At 36.2% G+C, this 21967-nt stretch overlaps 1 protein-coding gene and 1 non-coding gene across 6 annotated transcripts in view; one reads left to right on the top strand and one right to left on the bottom strand.

Annotated features, from left to right (window-relative positions):
• Galnt13 (polypeptide N-acetylgalactosaminyltransferase 13) overlaps positions 1–21967 on the bottom strand; it is a 592950-nt gene that overhangs the window by 471149 nt on the left and 99834 nt on the right. The window lies entirely within an intron of this gene.
• Positions 2102–2236, top strand: LOC117704790 (small nucleolar RNA SNORA17). Its single transcript, XR_004606319.1, has one exon. It is a non-coding gene; the product is annotated as a small nucleolar RNA SNORA17 (small nucleolar RNA).

The following is a 21967-nucleotide window of genomic DNA, read 5'->3' as shown; positions in this document are numbered from 1 at the left end:
TTGTAGGCCAGCCAATATTACAGCATAAGGCCCTATCTCAACAATGACAAAAAAAAAATTTGGGAACTGAAGTGGAAATTTCTGGTTTCTTTAACAATTCAGTTGTCATGTGAGGTTTTTTTTTTTTTTTTTTTTTTTTTTTTTTTTTTTTTTTTGGAAACTGTCTTGTAAGAGGACATCTGATTTTTTTTTTCTGAAAACAGATACTTAACAGGGCACATGATGATTAGAAAAAATATGAATGAAACCCCACAAATGGAACTAGGAGGCTCTTGCATTGGTACTCCATGCAATGCTTCACCTCTTTGCTGGTCTTTGCTGCTTTGCTGATCTCACTTCTTCACTGTTCTTTGCTGGTCTTCACTTCACACCCAAAGACTTCTCATGGTATTTCAGCTAATTATAACTGCATCTGTTGATTCTTAACAGCTCAGAGGAGCTTTGCTGTTTCCGTTTGATCTAGCCACTACTACTGATTCATGCTTACTGTTTGTTGGACTGCTAGTGAGCTAAAAACAAAGAGTGTAATCATCCAAAGAAACTATTTCCAAACAGTTCCACAAAACCCTTTCCCTATTAACCTCCTTGCTCTCCTACTTCTGGTCAGTGGGCTAGAAGAAAGGTTGAAGTATTTGAGAACCCTAAATAAAGAAGTTTTGGAAAAATTTAAGCCTTCATGGAACTAATCCCAAAGCAATAACCTTTGCTTTCAGCCACGTATAACAACCTAATCACAGGTAACAATCATAGCATATTATCACCGTCATCATTCTTCTCATATTCAGTGGATAATTTAGGACATGTGACATTTGGAACTAGCTTCGATGTGTACTCATTACTGACAAGTAAGGTGTGGCCCTTCAATAACATAAAGTGAAGGCTCAGATCCTTACTATAGCAGCTGGGTTGTGAATGCTGAGTGAGGTCTAAAGAACTGAAGAAATACCTGAGTCCCTGTGTGGTTTCTAGACTTATAACTGTCACTTGCAAATTGGCAATTGCAGAGAAAGAACATTTTCATTGAATGTCAGGCTCCCCTCCTGATCTTCTCCCTCCTTCCAGGTCCCATGTGCCTGTTATCCTAATAACTATTTGATCTACAAACAAAGGTATTTATTTATAAATTACTTTGTATTTAATTTTTAACACTTTAGCACATTGTTTTAAATGCCATATAGCTTTCTACAACAATGTGATCCAATAATACAGAAACACAAACGGCCTCTGGTGTTTTGTAAAGTCTCACTGACAAATCGTTACTACCAATTCACAAGGTCTAGAACACCACTGATAATGTAGTAATGGTAAAATTAAAAAGAAAGTTATTTGATTTTAATGAGTACAATCTGTAAGTAACATACCAGTTAAGTTTTAAAATTATCATTTATTAATAAGCATATATAAATTTGATTGATAATACCACACAATACCAAGGATAGTGAGTAAACTTTCTTCTCTGTCAGATATACCTAAACTTTTAATTTCTGCGAAAATAATTACTAATAACTATTTTTATCATGTTATTTTAGTGGAAGCACCTCCTTTTTATGAATTTATACTGGACTAATAAGCTTTGGCCACAAAGAATTTCATAGGTTTATTTAAATGTAAATTTTTACATAACAAAAAGTGATGTTCAGCATGGCTAATATAAAGTTTATATCATAAAATTATGTTAATATAACCTTATGCTGCAACAATTAAAAAGAGGCAAAATGATGCAATTATAGCATAATCATAAAATAAAACACACATATATACATATATAACATAAATATAAATATACATAAGAAATATCTTAATACAAATTAAATTCACTTTTTGACTGTAGACAGAGTTTAAAGGTAGAGTATTCCTTAGTGTTTATGGAGTCCTAATTCACCCTCCAGCATTGCAAAATAAATAATAAACCAACAATTGAATGCAATCTTTTAGTGATTTACTATTTTAAGAGTATGAGCTATAAGTACTGTATAAAATGCTGGTTATCACAAAGCCATTACCCAGATAATAGTGTTTTCCCCTTATTACTGTGTAAAGATTCACTCTCTGCAATAAGGGACACAGTTTGGAAGGAGAAGTGTATGAAAATATTCTATATTCTGCCCCTAGGGCAGGCATTGCAGATGTGGTTCCTGTGTGTCATGAGCTTCAATAGGTGTCAGAGAGGAGAGAAGCTATGTCTAAGCTCAATATTCTGATCTGTGAATATATGAATGAATAGTAGCTTAACATTCCCTGAAAAAGAAGTGAGCCTGGGACGACAACCAGTAGAGTACTGAGCAGGCACTGAGTGTTCCCAGAGCATGGAACAAGCCAATGTCTAGGATGTAACACACACACACACACACACACACACACACACACACACCTTCTACCCTTGGACTGCAGACATCAGACAAGAGTGAGTCTAAAACAGATGACCTCACACGGGGCCACTTGCAACTGGGTGGACCCAAGCAAGGAGTGAATCTGAGATGACCACCAAACTAATGCCAGGATGCTGGGACAGGGAGCTAGCCTGAGATGACCACCAGTCAGTCACAGTGCAGTCTTAGATCATCCCCAAGGTCACTCCTGCACAGTACTTGAGCAGGACATTGTGCAATTTTGCAACCATTCCTTAGATGACCGCAGACATTTAAAGATCCTGGGCACCACTAAGATGAACAAGTAGATGATGGAGAAATGGAAGAGAAAGAGAAACAGAAGGATGTGAGCATAGAGAAAAGAGAACTGGAGACTCAACAGTAGCATGATGTGAGTAGCAACAGATGTTACCTGAGACCATGGTGCGGTTCTAGCCTGTTCTGCCACTAGAGTTCACATGTAAGTCCATGGCCCTGTAGCAGCAGAGGGTTTGTTACAAGCAAAGACCAGAGGGATGTCCCTAGTCTGAGCTGCTCCTTGGGGACATGTTAATGTCTGGGGGTTGTACAGAACTAGTCCCACACCTCACTTAAGCATCCTGAATAAGCTGGACCTGGGGATATGAGAACAAGAGAACTGAACCTGATCTCACTGCCATTACTTGTGAGAGCAGGCTCTACACCTCGCCTGGGTAGCACAGTGGAGCTAATCTGGTGGCAGATGCACAGGCTGGCCATCCTGAGGGTGTAAGTGTGGGAGAGCTAGCTCTGGCTCTTGTTTGCTGTGTGGTGACATGGGTGAGGGAGAGACGCCACCCCTTTTACACACACACACTTTACCACCTAAAGAATTGGCCCTGACTCTCACCAGCTGCAGCACTTTGTAGAGTGGGGCCTCCATCTCACCTGGGCAGCACAGCAGAGCTGGCCACAACAGATGTAGGTGAGCAGGCCCTACCAGTATTAGTATAGAAAAGCCTGCCCTGCTTCTTAACAAAGTTCAGTGCCATGGATGAGGGAGAGATGCCTTCCTCCCCTCCCTTGTCCATCCCATGTCTATGTCACCTATGGTGGAAGAACTGGTCATGTCCCTCACAGACAACAAGACCAGGGACAGCAAGCCATACACCCTGTATAGGCAGCAGGGCAGAACTGGATCTGGATGTTTGGGTTTGTCTGGTGAGCAAGAACACAGAACAGTAGAGAAGGAGAGCCAGTAGTTTGACAAGTCCAGATTCAAGGCTTTAAGTTGCTCTACCCCATGAGTAAACTGCTAGAGTACATACAGGGGCTCAGTCCTACAAATTTAAAATGACACAGAGCAACAACAGGATATCTGAGTGGCGTCCCAGTGAGTTTCCAGTGTTGGTAGGGTAGCAGAAGCCAAAGGTCTTGTACCAGATCAACCAGTCACTGCAATGAACATTTGCAAAGAAAAAAGTTTGGACAAAAGGATACAATGTGGAGCACACTGTGACACACTACAGTTTTCATAAGACAGTATTTCCTCTGATGTGAGGGATGTTGAACAGGTGGATAGCAGCTACAAAGGGGGAGGAGATGAGTGGGATTGAAAAAGTTAATTACTTTTTCTAATCGCCATGCCATAAGAGATATTGCTTTATAATATTACTGAAGCAGAAGGTGCAAAAGGTAAGTCATGAATGAATTCTATTAAGGGCAAAGGAATCAAAGGTAGACAAAAGACTTTGTATTCAACAACATTATAAAAACTAAAAAGTTGACTACAAAATAATTGAAAACACATGCTTCTGAAACAATGACATCTTATTCATATTAATTTATATGTAATAATTCCTTGGTTCCAAATGAATATGCAATAGTGTTTATTTGTATATATGACCAAGCACTGCGTTTAGAGTAGTAAAAATAACATTATAAAATATGTTATAATTAAAATGAGATGTTTTAAATTGTAAACTATATAATAAAAACAAATTTAGACATCTACATTTTAATCAAGTTACCAAAAACTGCTTTAAAATGTATGAACATACTTCAAAATAGATGTATAAGTATCTAAGCCAATTTCTTGAATTTGAAACATCATAAATCAACTTATATGCAAATAATGTGAAAGTATAGAAGTAATATAAAATCTATGGTCTTTTTTATCTTCTATACATGTATGCAAGCTTATTTCTCTAACTTTCTTGGATTTAACTTTCTTGGATTACAATATTCTATAATAGTTCCAGAAGGAAAGGAATGGTTTTAGAAAATGCAAATGCTAAGTCATATTTATTTAATCTTGACTTATTAAATATGATCATTTCTATATAAGGAAAGATCCGACACATTTTAAGAAAGTAAAAATGTTGTATCCTGCAATGCTTATCATTAAATAAACCAATAGAATATAATCATATTGTTGCAATAAAATTTGGGAAACATTATTTAACTTTAAGTAACAGAGCTTGAATGACCAGCTCATACACTCAATATTATTTTTTTCTACTCTATAACATACAGGTTTTCAGAATGAAGTAACTGTTTATTTACAGAATGTACATAGTAGATAACTAAAGTATCTCTTTGTTAAGTTTTAATTTCACCAACTTAGTAAATTTAATCTTTGGTATTAAAATTAGCTACAAAATTATTCTGTGCTTTATATGTTTGAAGGAATATAAAGAATATTAGAATTACATATCAACTCCAGGATTCTTACTATTACTTCATACAAAAGCTTACATTACCTTTTAATAATCAAACAGTGCTTCTGTAGACGACAACTTGTCAGATTTCACAATATGTTTTATAATCACGTAGACATTAGGAAGACTTTAATATTTTAACAATGGAAGGAAACAGAGTTTCCTTCCCAAAGGATGGGAGATGAGCAAGACGGCCCTCATGAGCATTTGTTTACATCTGCGGCCTTGAGGAAAATAGCTCATTCTCCAATAAGCAAAATGATGCTGCTCTCAGATCCCATCAGCCTTTTCTAATCTCTTTCATTAAAAAAAAAAGAAAATATTTGTCAGCTGCTATAATTGTTTATGCACACCAAAATACATAAATTTTTTTGTTGAAAACTTAATAGAGAGGTCCATGAGATTGTAATAGACCCATGAGCCAGCATACAGGGTAGAAATCTAGAAGCATAGAGCAAGTAGTATACTCTGCTGCTGCAGTGCTCAGCTTGGACTTGATTTTATCCATACAAACATCCCAGTCAATATGTGAAAACAGCTGTTTTGTTAGTTATCTGCTCCAACTGCATTTTAGACTTAGATACATTTCCATGACTAAGGTGAATTTTAAGGTGTTCTGTATATGGGATTAAACATGTTCTGACATAACAAATGCACAGCTTCTAACTGAGCATTTCCATAGGCATTAGTAAAATGAACAAGTATATTATCTCAACACACAAGTGTTTACATGTATAGAAGATGCTCAAATGTAGGGCTACTACCACTGTTTCATTTTTAGTACTTTTAAGACACAGTGATCAAATATGTACATAAACACAGTAGAAAATGCTGTGGATAGAGATTTAGTACTTACAAGATAATAGTACAGCATAAATATGTAGAGATGGTCAAAACAAAATAAGACTGTATTAAAAAGTATTAGTTTCCCTGAATAATAGCAGCTCTCACATAAGTATCCCCTCTGTAATTTCACACTCCCATAATTTCTGGCAAACGTGGAGAGCACACTGTTTCTTTCTTTCTGAGTCATTAAGTACAAGTCTGTTCTTCTTAAACTGGGAGTATTTAATAAGCTTCAAAGTTCCAAAATGATACTTCAGACATTGATAAAGCCAGTTCCACGATTCTCACCTTTTAATTAAATATTTTATTTGCTATTCATACATTCACATACCATGTTTCTATCCATTGCATTCTCTATATTTGCATGGTGTGGAACTCTCTACTGGAGAATGAGCAGCTTTTTAGGCTTTTCTCACTGAAAAAAAAAAAAAAAACTCTTTTTCTCTCAGTAGCCATCATGCATCCTGAGATTTTGGTTGATTTGGTCTTGTACAAGCCTTATGCATGCAGTATTAGCCATTGTAAGTTATTTTGTGCAATTGTACTGCCATATATGGCAAATATGCGTCACCATAGGCATGCACTCCCTCTGATTGTTACAGTCTTTCCACTCTTCCATGATTGTCTCTGAACCGTGGTAGGTGAGTGAATCAATCTCTCTCTCTCTCTCTCTCTCTCTCTCTCTCTCTCTCTCTCTCTCTCTCTCTGTGTGTGTGTGTGTGTGTGTGTGTGCTTTGAGAGGTCTCACTTAGAGCTAACCCTCCCAAAAGTATGGGAATGTGAAATTACAAAGAAATCATTCATGTGAAAGCACCTGTTATTTGGAGAAACTACTAGTTTCTAAGATGATGTCTTATTCTCTTGCACCTAGCACTTAGGCTGGTTGTTGGTCTCTACATAAACTTTCACCTTCTGCATAAAGAAGGTTTTCTAATAGTGCTGAGAGATCACTAAATCATGACTTTAAATATAAGAACTTTAGAGCAGTTTTATCTATGTGAAGTTAGTAGAATATTAGTACGTTGTTGTCTACTAATAAATATCATTCAATGTGGATGGTTATGTTTTTAAACCTTTCTATGTGAGTCTTCTTTAAATTATTTTTCTTCTTTCTGGTAGTCTTTCATTTAATCAGCTGCAAATTCACTATGTGGTAGGAAATTGTCAGGTCCACTCAAAGCGGACAGAACACTACTGCATACACGGTTCATTATTGAGCAACATGCCACCATGAGGAAATTAGGTCTATATTCTAATCATTAACATATAAGCCTTAAATCTGTATTAATAACACTATTTATTCATGCTTTGCTTGTGAAGTAGCACAACAATGGTTTAATAATAACTTATTCTTTTAAGGAACAATGTCTGCACCACGAGGGAAAAGCAAATGTTCTTTATACCTGTCACCCATATGTTTTTCCTTGACATGGACCTCTGAACAGGTGTGTTATTTTTCTTTGTTAGCTGTAAATCACTCTCACATTCTCCAGTGCAGTATCCTAGCTCCTCACAGATCTGAATAAAACAGTTCCCCCTTCCTTTCTCTGACTATTGGGGCTCATACAGTCCTCAGGCAAAATCAGATTCTTCCTGTTTTATACATTTATTACCTGAACAGTCATGATTTATTAGGGTGATCTACATATTCACAACAATATACTGATAATCCCCCAACATTGCTTCAATTTCTAAGAAAGTTTGCTTAGATTTGCTCTAGCTGAACAAATTTTAGAGTATTTTTAGAGGTTTTGCTGAGTAAAACCCTAAGGGTGGTTTTTGTTTCAAGATGTCCTGAATCTCTTTGCTCTATTTACCAAAGGTCAGGAGGAACATATGGCCCCAGTGATTCGGAAGTTACCACGAGCATGTTTATTCAGGATACTGGGCACCCATCCCAAATGGAACTCAATTTGCTCGCTTCAGTTGTTTTCCTATGGAGTACTTAGACTTTAGGCTAATAGCCAACTTTGAGTTCCAATCTGCTCATCAAATGTTCAAACAATAGTTATCACTATTTGCACAACAATTTCCTAACATATTGGTTTGCTGCCGTCTGAAGCTGCAGAAAGTTACCCTCTGTGTGCTGCATGCCTAGGACAGGACATATTAGATGCTTCACTGAGCCTTGCTTTGTCACTGCCTTTAAGATGTGTTCAGGTGTTACATAACAAATGTCATCCTAAAGTCAAACACTTTTTTTATCACATGTTCAAACAATCATTTCTCATTTTTAAGAAGGTTTGCTGGAGTTCTTCATCCTGCATTGGCTCATTATCAATTCTGCAACATATGTTAAAATTTTTTTTTTCCTAAGGAAGTGAAATGCATGTCGGATTCTCATTTATTTATTAAAACTCTCCCTTGCACTACATTGATTTAATACATTGTGTTATGTGAGTGGTGTATGTGTGGCACACATATGAGTGCATGTGTATATGTGTATATCTGTGTACAGGTTGAAATTCAATATCCAGGGTGTCTTCATCAATTATTCAACACCTATTTTTTTTTTGGTTGGGGTATCTCAGTGATTCTAGAGCTCACTGATCTAGCAAGATGAGCTGGTAGCAAGTTCCAGGGACTCTATTGTTTCTACTTTCCCAGAACTAGGACTGCAGGCAAGAGCCACCATACTTTGCTTTTTTGTGTTTGTGTTGGGAATCAACCTCTGGTCTTCATGCTTGCAATGCAAGCACTTTACTGGCAGACATGTTGCTACTACCAAAATTTGTGATTCTGAACAAAGACAATCCATATATTTAAATGTAAAGCATATTTCTAAATACAAATCTGGTATGAATAATATAGCTGTTCTTTGTACTCTCTCTCTCTCGATGTATACACACACACACACACACACACACACACACACACAAACATCCACCTATATAGTGTGTATGTCCAAAGAGGATTTATACTAGATTTGTATTCAGAAGTATATTTTACACACACATATATCCGTGTGTGTGTGTGTGTGTGTGTGTGTGTATTCATAGATTGCTGATTCATTTTTTTTAATCTCTGCAGGTAAATATCATCTTACTCAAACTTCAGGTCACATTATCAGCTTGTGGCAAATTAATTCACATCTATTCCTTTCTTTTTCTGAAACAGTGTGCATTCAAAAAGCATATTAACACACCTGCAGGCATTATTTCTATCATTACTCTTTACATTTTTGTACTTACAGTCAATTGCAGTGTGACCCTACTGTGTCATTATTGAATGGTGTGCACAAATTCTGCAAATGCTGGGACATCCAGTATCTTATATGAGCTTCTTCCTAAAAGTATATATGAACTCCACCCTCAATCTATGAGCCAAAATAAACGTTTTCTTCATTAATTTGCAATTTGCTTTAGTCAAATTTGCCACAGCAATCAACAAAGTATTCTTAGAAACTTTTTACCCTTTAAGAAGATAAAATTTCAAGTATTTGTGACAATATGGATAAAACTTAAGGATGTTATGCTGAGCAAAATAAAGCAGTAACAAAACCGGAAGTACTGACTATGTGTACTTACATGTGAGGTCATAACCAATCACACACAGAGTGTGGATTAGGATGTTGGTTACTCCTGCCTGGTGTCAGGTATGGAATGAGGAGTTACTGGGGAGTGTACAAAGTCTCAGGAGAAAAGATTTTCAAATTACTGTCCCCTAGGGTCCTTACATTCAACCAGAAGGTATACTTCAAAGTATCTAAAATCAAAATTTATATGTCGTGGGTATAAAATTAATAGGTAAATGATGTAATGACTATGTTACCTTAATTTATTTCATCATAGCTATAATTACATTGTACTCTGTAGATGTATCTACTTGAGATTTTCCACATGAAAAATTTGAAATTCATTTTCTGGAGATAGCAATTTAATAGTAAGTTCAGGAATTATCTAGTACCATAAATAAAGGGAGCAAATTCTGTTTATTATTGATTATGAGACAAGAATTTCATTTGGAGAACAATTCTTCCATGATGACTTAAAATAATAAAAGTCCCAACTTGCCACTGTGCCATGAATTACCCTACTCAAACTGCTTATAAGAAATGTCAGATTAAGTTCTACTAATTTAGGTCTAAATATACTAAAACATATAACATCTATCTACTGGAGCTGTTAGATATTTCAATTCAAAGATTGTGCCTTTCATGTTTAGGCCAGGGGAAAATATTGTTTAATATTCACCAGTGATGTTTTGAATAAAAATGTCCCCATAGGCTCTTAAGAAGTTGCACAGGTGTGACCTTCTTGAACTTGATGGGGCCTTGTTGAAGAAGTGTCACAGGGGGTTGGCTTTGAGATCTCAAATGCCCAAGCCATTCCAGTGTCACTCTCTTCTCTTGCTGCCTGCCAATTCAGATATAAACATCTCCTTATCCCAGCCCCCATCTATAGCAAATATTCCCTGAGAACACAACAGCCAGCAGGCCAAAATAGAAAGCTACCTAGAAGCTGTCTATCTTCACATCACATTGCCAATCCTCCAGTTTCACACACACTCCTGCAGATGAACACCTGCTAATAGCTCTCCTTACACTGTACCACCCCATCTTCAGAAGATGATGAATATTCTCTTCTCCAAATTCTGGCCCAATCATCCCTTTGTTTCAGCTTCCAACTTCAGCAGCATTCCATTGGACTGCCAGCCAACCTGCCAGAGAGCTTGTAAACCAGAAAAGCAGATAGGCAAACTACTTTCTTTCCTTTATTATACACTTCCTCAGCTTTATCACCACAAGTAGCAGACTGCCCCATTCCCAGGAGACTAAGCAGATCTGCTAAAAGACCATGCTTTTCAGCCTACAGTGGACCACCTCAGTATGTCACCTCTAATTCATCCCCATTCTTAAGTGTCAATATCTTATCTGACCACCAAAGATTAAACTTGTATATCAACAAAAATAGAAACAAAAAGAATTTACAAACTCTTGAAAACTGTACAACTCACTACTAAATGACAAAACTGATCAAGACAAAAATTTTTAAAAAGTTAAAACAGCATTAGAATGGAATGAAAATAAAAACACATCACACCCAAACAAATTGGGGTACAATGAAGGCAATTCTAAGAGGAAAGATCCTGAATTTTAAAAATTGGTAGATTAAATATTAGTAACTTAACAGCACATCTAAAAGACCTAGAACAAAAGGAAGTAGGCATGCCCAAAAGATACAGGCATAAAGAACTAATTAAACTTGTAGTTGAAGTTTAAGAAAAGAAAAAAACAAAAAACAATACAAACATACAAACAAAAATTTAGTTCTTTGAGAAAATCAGTAAGATTGGCAAACAAGCACTTATTCAAATTAACTAAAATGCATAAAGGAAATATCCATATAAATAGTTATAAATTGAAAAAAAAAGTGTGACTAACATCAAATACCAAAGAAATCTAGAGAATTATAAGGACATATTTTAAATACCTATAGTCCATCAAACCGGAATATCTAAAAGAAATAGATAATTTTCTAGATATGTGTCATTTATCAAAAGTTAAAACCAAGATTAAGATTATCAATTTAATAGACCTATAGCAGTAAAATAAAGGCAGTCATTAAAAGTCACCCAACAGAAAAAAAAAGACCCATGGCAAGATGATTTTTAGCAAGTAATTCTAGCAGAAATTCAAAGAAGAGTTTATGCCAATGAATATTCCTCAAATTATTTCACAAGTTAGAAAAAACATGAATATTGCCAAATTCATTTTAAAACAACATGCTTACCCTGGTGCCTAAACTACATAAAGACCCAACAAAGAAAAAGAATTATAGGCCAATTCCTTTTATAAACATTAATGTAAAAGTTCTCTATAAAATATATGCAAAGCAAATCCAAGAACACTTAAAAATGATTGTCCATCATGATTAATTTAGCTGCATCCTGAAGATGAGGAGATGGTTCAACAAAAGTAAACCAATTAATACAATCCACCAGATAAACTAACTAACAGACAAAAAGCACATGATCATCTCATTAGATACAGAAAAACTCTTTGACAAATTCTAATACCCACCTATGATAAAAAAAAAGTCCTAGAAAGATTAGGAATAACCCGACATAATAAAGGCAATTTACATCAAGCCCATGGCTGACATCGAATTAAATGAAGAGAAACTTAAAAAATAAATCACTAAAATCAGACAAAAGGCAAGGCTGCCCACATCTCCATATATCTTCAATATAGCACTTGAAGGAATGGCTATAGCAACAAGACAAAGGATTACAAATTGTAAGGCTAGAAGTCAAAGTATCTTTATTTCTAGATAATATGATTATATATTAATTACCATAAAATTTCCACACAGAAATGATTTGTTATTATTCACATTACACACCAAATATAGCCCCACCCCTCCTCTTTGTCTACACATCACACAATCCCTCTTCCATTCCTATTCATCCTCTGAGAGGAGCAGAGGCCCCACTTGGATATCACCCCCATGTGTGGTTTTGGTTGGTGGTTCAGTCTCTGGAAAACCCCAAGAGTCCAGGTTAGTTGATTCTGTTGCTCTTCTTGTGCCATTTTTATGCCCTTCAAGTCCCTCAATCCTACCCACAACTCTTCCACAAAACTCCCCAAGTTCTAACTGAAGTTTGGCTGTGGATCTTTGCATCTGTTTCCATCGGCTGCTTGGTGGAGTTCTAAGAAGACATTTATGCTAGTAAAATAGAGTATCTATAATCATGTCAGGAATTGGTTCTTGGCCATGGGATGTGTCTCAAATTGGGCCAGGCATTGATTGGCCATCCCTCTGTCTCTCTTCCATCTTTAACCCTGAATGTCTTGTAGGCAGGACAAATTTTGGGTAGAAGGTTTTTGGGTGTGTTGGTGTCCCTTATTCCTCCACTGGGAGTCCTGCCTGGCAACAGGAGGTTGCCACTTCAGTTTCCATATCCCCCCACTACTAGTTGTCTCAGGTAGAGCCACTCCCATAGACTCCCTGGGGATCCTTCTCCCACTCCCATTGCAGGTCTCTGGTATGTCCTAGATATGCCCCTTATATGCTTTTGACTTCTGTTCTTTTCCTTCCTCTGCACCTGATTCCCCATTCCCTTTCCCACCCACTCCTCCTCCATTCACCTCCAATGTCTATTTTAGTTACCATTCTGAGAAAGATTCAAAAATTTTCCCTTGGAACTTCAATTGTTATTTGGCTTCTTTGGTTCTCCATACAGAAACTCTTACGGCTGATAATTATCAAGAAGCTTGATATAATATTAACTCGCAAAAAAGGCAGCATTACTATATACAAATGACAAACAGATTGAGAAAGAAACTGGAGGGAAAACACCTTTCAAAATAGCCTCAAATAATATAAACTATCTTGGGATAACTCTAGCAAACAATGGAAAGACTTCTATGATAAAAACTTTACAACACCAAAGAAAGAAACTGAAGAAGATATAAGAAGATAAAAAGTTCTTTCATGTTCACGAATTGGAAGGATTAACAGTAAAAATGGCCATCCAAACTAAAACAATCTGCAGATTCAATTCAATCCCAATCAAAATTTCAACCAAATTCTTGACAGATCTTTATAATTTTCATCTTTATATGAAAATATAAGAAACCCAGAATAGGTCTTTTAAATTCTTCAATAATAAAAGAATTGATGGAGGTATTGCAATACCTCAAGTTGTAATACTGAACTATATTAATAAAATAGTATAGCATTGGCAAAATAGCAAACAGGTTGATCAATGGAATAGAATTAAATACCTAAAAATAAATCCACTCAGTAGTTTCATATTTACCATCCTACACAAACTTAACTCCAAATAGATGAAATACCTCAACATAAGACCACTGTATCTAAGAGAAGAGTAAGTTGGGAATAGCATTAAACTCATTAGGATAGGAAAAGTATCTGAATATAGGACTATTGCACAGGCACTATGATTAACAATTAATGAATGAGATCTCATAAAACTAGAAAGTTTTTTCAAGGCAAAGGACAATGTCAATCAGATAAAGTGACAGTCTACAGAATGGAAAAGACTTACCAGAGACACAAGATGACCAGAGATTAGTGTGCAAAGTATATAAAAAGCACAAAAGATTAGATATCAACAAAACAAATAACCCAACTTTTAAAATGAAGTACAGATCTAAGCAGATAAATTCTCTAAAGAAGAAACTCAAATGGCTGAGAATCATTTAAATGGTCAACATCCTTAATCACCAGTCAGAATGACCAAGATCCATAAAACAGATATTAGCTCATGCTGGCAAGGTGACACACCTTGTTGAACACCGAGTTGAGGAGGTACCTACTTATAGCCTTCACCCAACTAGCAACTGTTCTTGGTAACAAAAGATACTCTGCATCATATAAACCTCAACACAAGTAGTAATGCTTCTATCTACAATGGTGTCCTGCCTGCAGTATATGTCAGTGCAATGGTGGTACCAACTTCTTTCAGCAACCAATAAATACCTGATTCAAGTTAAAACCCATTCCATGAGATGAAACCCATAATCAACTTCTGCTGGGGTACCAATAGCCTAAGATTTACCCAGGACATTAAGGCAAAACCAAACACTACTGTTCTAGGGGGAGATGTAGCAATACAGTGACTCCTAATGGCATTCTGCTCAACACAAAGATCTGTGCCTTGCTCAGCCATCACCAGAGAAACTTCTTCCTGCTTCAGATGGGAACAAACTCAGAGAGTCACAGCCAGAAAATGAGGCAGTCAGATCACTCAGCCTTAAATATCTCCATCAAATTCTTCCCTTCTGGGTTCAGGGAACCCTGGAGAGGGGAAAGGAGAAAATGTTTGAGCCAGACATGTTGGAGGACACCATAAAGGAAGGCCTTCTAAACATAGCAAGGGTGATGTACATATGAACTCACAGAGACTGGGCAGCACACACAGGGCCTGCAGGAGCCTGCACCAGATACAGCCCTGAAGCCTGAAAGTAGTAGGAACACACCCCATCCCTAACCCAAAAGCTATTGCCTACTAACAACTACTTGCAAATGGAAAATTAGTTTTCTCTAAGGAACTTGGAGACTAGTACTCCAACAGACTACTCTTAATGGTAGACTGCTTGCCCAGAAGTAGATGGCTAGAAAACCAACTCAATGTCATCTTTAGAGATTCTTTCTTTCTTTCTTTCTTTCTTTCTTTCTTTCTTTCTTTCTTTCTTTCTTCTTTCTTTCTTCTTTCTTCCTTCCTTTCTTTCTTTCTTTTATTAATCGTTCCATTCATTTATATATCAAATGATATCCCACTTCCTGGCTATCCCTCCACAACCCCACCCCCCATCCACATCTGCCCTCACCCTTCCCCTCTGGCTGTATGAGGGTGCTAGCGCAGCCATCACACTCTCCCACCCCACTGCTCCAGCATCCTCCTACACTGGGGCATCAAACCTCCCCAGGACCAATGTCCACCCCTCCCATTGCTGTCAGACAAGGCCATCCTCTGCTGTATATGTATCTGGAGCCATGGATTCTTCCAGGTATACTCCTTGGTTGGTGGTCTAATCCCTGGGAGAACTGTGTTGTTCTTCCATCAGAGCTACAATCCCCTTCTGCTCCCCAAGTCCTTCTGTCAGCTCCCCTACCAGGTTCCCTGAGCTCAGACTGATGGTTGGATCCATCTATATTTGTCAGTTGCTGTCTGGACCTCCCCAGGAACCGCCCCACAAGGTTCCTGTCAGCAAGCGCCTCATGATCATGGCAATAGCTGAGTTTGGTGTCTGCAGACATGATGGACCCCCTGGTGGGGCAGTCCCTGTTTGGCCCTTCCTTCAATCTCTGTTCCATTTTTGCCCCTGTTCTTCCTGTGGACAGAAACATTTCTGGGTTAAAAACTGAGATGGGTGGGTGGCCCCATCCCTCGATCAGGGGCCATGCCTATCTACTGAAGGTGGTCTTCGCAGGTACTATCTCCCCCTTCTTTTGTGACAAAACAGTTTTTCCCCTTAAATGTTTTACACGTGTACATTTTGCTTCCAATTTTTGTACTAATATGGAATTCCTGAATATGCAAATGAGTGTGTTTCTGCATCTATATCGGTCTCTTGTGTCTTTACTTGGGCTCTTTTCCTCAGAATTTTTTTCTTATTCTGATTTTTTTTATCTTATTAGATTTTATTTTTTTTAATCCCTTAGAGTCTTGATTGTTTTCTAATAATAAACAGAAAGGGGGTAGATCGGGATAGGAGGATAAGTGGAGAGGAACTGGGTGGAATAGAGGGAGTGGAATGACAATCACAATATATTGAATAGAAATACATATATACATACATACATACATATACACACATATATGCCTCATATAGATAGATATATCTATCTATATCTATATCTATATCTATATCTATATCTATATCTATATCTATATCTATATCTATATCTATATCTATATCTATATCTATATCTATGAGATATATATACTGCTAAATTCAAACAGGAGTGAAGCCCAATTACCATCAAAGCAATTGCTGAGAGCAGATACAGGAATCCACAAGGAAACATTAGTTGGAGCTTTTGAAATGCCTCTGAAAGAGGTGGAGACACAGTGAAACCCTGTCTCGAAAAACCACAAAAAAAAAAAAAAAAAAAAAAAAAAAAAAAAAAAAAAAAAAAAAAAGAGGTGGAGAAAGGATTGTAGAAGCCAGAGAGGTCAAGAACACCTGGAGAACACAGCACACACAATCAACTAAGCAGAGCTCATGGAGGCTCACAGAGATTAAAGTGTCAATCACAGAGCCTACTTAGGTCTGCACTAGGTCTACTGCACATATGTTATGCTTGTCAGCTTGATATTCTTGTGAGATTCCTCTCACAGTAGAAATGGGGGTTTTCTCTGACTCTGTTTCATCTTACTGGGTTGTCTCATTCAACCTTAATATGAGGATACGTACCTAGTGTTAATGTACCTTGTTATGTTGTGTTGAAGAGGTCTTCTCTTTTCTGAAAGAAAATGGAGGAGAAGTGGATCTGGGAAAGAGGGAAGGTAGGGGAAACTGTGGTCAGAATGTAATATATGAGTGAAGAATGCATTAAAGAAATAATTTAAAAAATCTATTTTCAGTGAAAGAAAGAAACAGTAGGGTGGACCTAAACCTTGTACTCAAATATAAAAATGTAGTAGAAATGGTACCATCAGTGCTACTTATTATAATTCACTTCTAGACTGTAAATACTCATTTCTCATAAAAATTTATGATCCTTTGAAAAAATACTAAAAAATTTAATGTGGTCACTCTAATGAGGATAAGTATGGGCTAAAGGGATTTAGAGATTAAAAATAAATGTATGAAGCAACTTAATAGTTTTAATGTGTGAAATTAAAAAAAAAATAAACTTCTGTCAAGGGTAGGTCTGTGGGTTAGCAATTTTCAAATATGTGACTACTGAGTCCAGTATTTATACTGTTGACAGTTACGATAGGATCAATGTAGTGTTTAATATTAACGATCACAAGTACTATACATAATATCAAATTTACATGGGAATATCTCACTTGTAAGCATTTTATGTTCCTTTACTCTCTTCTTATTTTCTTTATGGAACTGGAGATTTAACCTACAGCTTCACACTTGTTAGACAAGTGTGTTCTCACTAACTCTTGAGTGCATTCTTCTTGCTTTAAATTAGTCCTTTATATTTTTGAGGATGATATGGTTTCCTCTGTTTTGGATATCTAAAGTAAAGATATGGAACTGGCACAATTTCTAAGCGAAGGTGAGCATAATGCACTTACTTGCTGAAACACGTACCTGTTCCTTTACTATATAAACCTACTGTTTACTCTATAAAGCATGTGTTAGATAAGATTTGAAAAATCATAAACTAAATAAACTAATAAACTCACAAGGATAAGGTTATTATGCTGCCAGATCAAATAGGCTCCTGTCTACTGTTTCTGTACCTGAGCACTGGAAACACCATCCTGCCATTTTGCATTGCTTTCTATACAGATTACGCTTATGCATCTGGCTAAGGGCCAGCTTTACAACTAGCATACAAATGCAACTGTGCTCTGACCTGGATAAGCATTCCAAGTTCACATAACCACTTACATCAGGGAAACTAAATGCAACCAAAGATTTCCAATAAAACACAGCATGGCAAGGCACCCCCTCATTCAGCTTTCTATTGAAAAACAGTTTAATAAATAATAAAACAGGAAATATCATCAGGTAAATAATGCCTGGCCTCTTGCCTTGTGATGTTAGCTAGTGACTAGGGTAAGAGCCTCATGCTCTGTGGTTTCACCATTAATATGTAATGTTGCTGTCTTAAAACTCCTAAAGTTAAATCAACAAAAACAATTTTTTAAAATTTATTCCACAACTCAATTTTTTCCATACATTATTAAATAAGTATATGAAAGGAACTGTGTTTGATGGTAAAAAATACAACTAATGTAGTGGACAGATACTATATAGGATCTCAGTGGAAAATTCAAGTTTAGCATAAAACGTGATGTAAATGAAGAATACCATATGGATAGCTAAAGAGTTCTTACACAGCTCAAATATTCACAGTGTGTGTTAGCAGTCTTGCTTGGGTGAAGAGGACAACACCTGGCAGAACACTTATAAAACACAATGACACTTGATCTGTCTCGGCAAGAAACAGGATTACAGCTGGAAAGGACCGGTCCTTAAATATACGACTTTTTTTTTTTTCTTCAGAAAATTACAAATAAGTAACACAATACCAGGTTATCCAAGAAATGGAATCCAATGGGTCATGAGGTATAAGCGACAAGCAAAGCATTAGCTACTGCTCAGTCAGGAGCTTAAGATATGCTTAAACATCTCATTCAAAGAATTACAGTTTAGTCCCGTGAAATAGATGCAATAATTTTACCAGTTTTGTGGATAAGAGGTTCTAGTGTGCTGAATAGTTAAGCATTCTCCTCAACATAAAGCAAAAGACTTTGAAACTGAATACATTTTGACAAAATATGCATATTTCATTAGAGAAGTCCCTGCAGAGATAAAAATACAACAAAAGAACGATGAACTTGGTAGAATTAACAGCAGTTGGTACTACAAAAGAGACTGCTGAACCTGATAATAATAACTATTAGAAATAAAATGGAAAAAATAAAAATAGTGGGTGATTACAAATGATACATAGCACAAGAAAACACAGTTCCCAACAGCCATATTGTTTCCACAGACTGAGGTGAAAGTTGGGGTCATGTTGATTGGTCAAGCTGTCCAATGTGTCTATACACACTATCATCATAAACTGCTGAACTTTATGTTTTATAAAATATATTTATTAAAACCATGTTAAATGTCAAAACTATTTAAATAATGAGTAATGGTCCATTTGAAAATTCAAGGTTTGATTATTTTTCACAATGCTATTAATTTTCACACAATACTAAAAAAAGAATAGCCTCTTGTTTTGCTAAATTTCATGGTATGGATGCATTTCTCTCACACTGGTATATCAAAGTTTTGCAGAGGTGTTATAACATGCTTGATTAGGTAGCATCGAAATATATTTTAAAGTATATAGGACAAGATGCATATGCATGATCTGCTATGCATGATAAGTAGGGTGAGTTGTCCATTTGATTACAAAAATAATTTATGATTTCTATAAATCCAATCTCAGGTCATATTTTATATTAATTCTGAAACACTAGAGCTGAATGTCTGAAAATCCATCTTCCCAGAAACACAGTTTTACAATAAAATATACCACTCAACCATGAAAGCTACGTCTGTCCACCATTCATAAAAAGCTATCATTATCTAAGTCCTTTCACTGGGACCCCCATTGGGGACTCTGCTCAGAGGAATGAAGGAGCTGAAGTGGTTCGCAACCCCATGGGAAGAGCAATAATGTCAACCAACCAGGGCCCTCTGAGCTCCCAGAAACTAAACCACCAACCAAGGAATACATATGGAGAGACCCATGGCTCAAGCTGCATATGTAGCAGAGGATGGATTTGTCCTGCAAAGATGGGAGGAGGAGAGGCCCTTGGTCCTGTGAAGGTTCGATGCCCCCAGAGTAGGGGAATTTGAGGGCTGGGAGGCAGGAGTGGGTGGGTGGGTTGGAGAACACCCTCATACAAGCAGGGGAAAGGGGATGGGATAGGGGCTTCAGACGGGGGTGAAGGTTACCTGGAAAGGGGAATAACATTTGAAATGTAATGGGAAAAAAATCCTATAAAAAATAGTAAAACAAAAAGTTATCATTCGGTGGATATTATTTAATAAATATTTGCTGTAAAAGTAGAACTTTTAAATTAAGGCCGATGTATATAATTAAATGCAACCATGTTTTCCTTAAGCTAAGCATTAGAAGGCATTATAATGCTCTGTCAGTATCAAACCTGTTCCCTTCTCACATTATCTACCATTTTCCTTAGGAAGAACAATAATATTTCCTCTCAATGAAACAAGGGAAGTGGCACCTTTCTGGAAAATGCCACTGTAGCACGTTACAAAGGGCACAAAATGAAATATGTTCATTCATTTAGACCAGTGCAGGCTGGCACATGTTAAACGGGTGTTAAAAATTGAAATAGAATGCCAAGGACATAAAGGGTTGCAATGAAATAAATCACACTGAAATTCTTTGCTTATTACTTTATTATGCAAATGAGATCCTGTTTGAGTTTGTTATATTTGGATATCAGATCTGGAGAAAATGTTTAAAGCTTAAATCTTTCATTACTGTGAACATAAGCATTGATTTGACACTTCGGTGTATAGTTGAGGGCTAATTCTATCAGGTAAAGCCAACCAACCCGAAAATTAAATGTAGGGTGAAAAGGGAAGGGAATTAAAGTGCTTTTTTAAAAAAGCGTAACTTTGTATGTTATTCCCAATGGATACAGATATTGTAAAAATATCAGCAATAATGTTAACATTTATTTTAAATCTTCATAGATATTACTATACATCCTCTGTAAAGGAAAAAGCAGAAATTTGGAGATGGAAACATTTCAATAAGATTCATAATTATATTTTGTCAAACTAGTATCACAATGTGTAAAATTATTCTTTGGAAATTTCATCTCAGTCTGAAATTAATAAAGATTAAAATGGCATTTGTATTCACGCAGAAGTTTATCTTTTAGTACTTAAGAAAACTATGCAATTTTTCTATTCATAATTAATACCATATTTCACCCTGGGTAACAAAAAATCAGTTTATAAACAAAACAAATGTATTTCAAGTTTCTTTTTTAAAATATTTCATTCAGTTTAACTTTACTTTGTTATCTAGTTTGCTTTTGTTGTTTGTTTTTTGATGAATTGTTTTGTTTGGTTTGGTTGGATTATTTCTATGTAGAAATATGCAAATATTCTTTCAGCAAATTATAAAATATAACTCTCTTTGGTTTCATTTTTCAATGCTTAATAAAATTCTCAGCATTCTAAATATTCACATTGCCTTAAAAATTCTCAGCAATGTAACAGAAAATGTCAGAACATCTTATGGAATAAATTTTTGTTCTCAGACAGGTTACGAACTATAGTTATCTCATCCAAAAACTTGACATACATGGGGAGATGCCCTCCAGGGCCCATAAGTTAATGAAGAGCTATTGGTAATGAGTAGCTGCTAGGGGATGAAGCATCATTCTTTGTAAAGGGCATTTCCACTGGTAGGTTTTCATTGCTTCAGAGGAAAGCTCCAAACCTATGAACATATATACAGCACTAATTAGACTCAGTGGGTTCTCAAACAAAAACTAAAAGAAGATACGACATTGGGAAGAAGATATGTTGCAAGAGATACATATAGAACTGGAGAAAGAAAATAGAGGTGGATAGGGTATTTTATTTTTAAAATAAACTTTTTAAAAATAAAGAAAACAAAAAAGATCATGTCATTTGTAACGTAAATGCATGTTGCATATTCTATAAACATTCATAAAAGTAAAAATTAGTCACATTTTGTTGAGTTAACTAAACATCTCTGAAAGTCAATTCAAAATTCCAGCTCTGTGATACCTCTTCAAGGAGACAGCGGGTAAACGTTAGACAGGATCCATACTAGCATTTTGACATTTAAGTTTCTCACTTACAAAAAAGAGAGTTATCTATACTGACAGATGCTATGCAAA

Source organism: Arvicanthis niloticus, chromosome 2, assembly GCF_011762505.2.
Source record: "Arvicanthis niloticus isolate mArvNil1 chromosome 2, mArvNil1.pat.X, whole genome shotgun sequence".
In the NCBI taxonomy this organism is placed as follows: Eukaryota; Metazoa; Chordata; class Mammalia; order Rodentia; family Muridae; genus Arvicanthis; species Arvicanthis niloticus.
The sequence above is the reverse complement of the archived record's forward strand: the minus strand, read 5'-3'. Positions and strand labels throughout refer to the sequence as shown.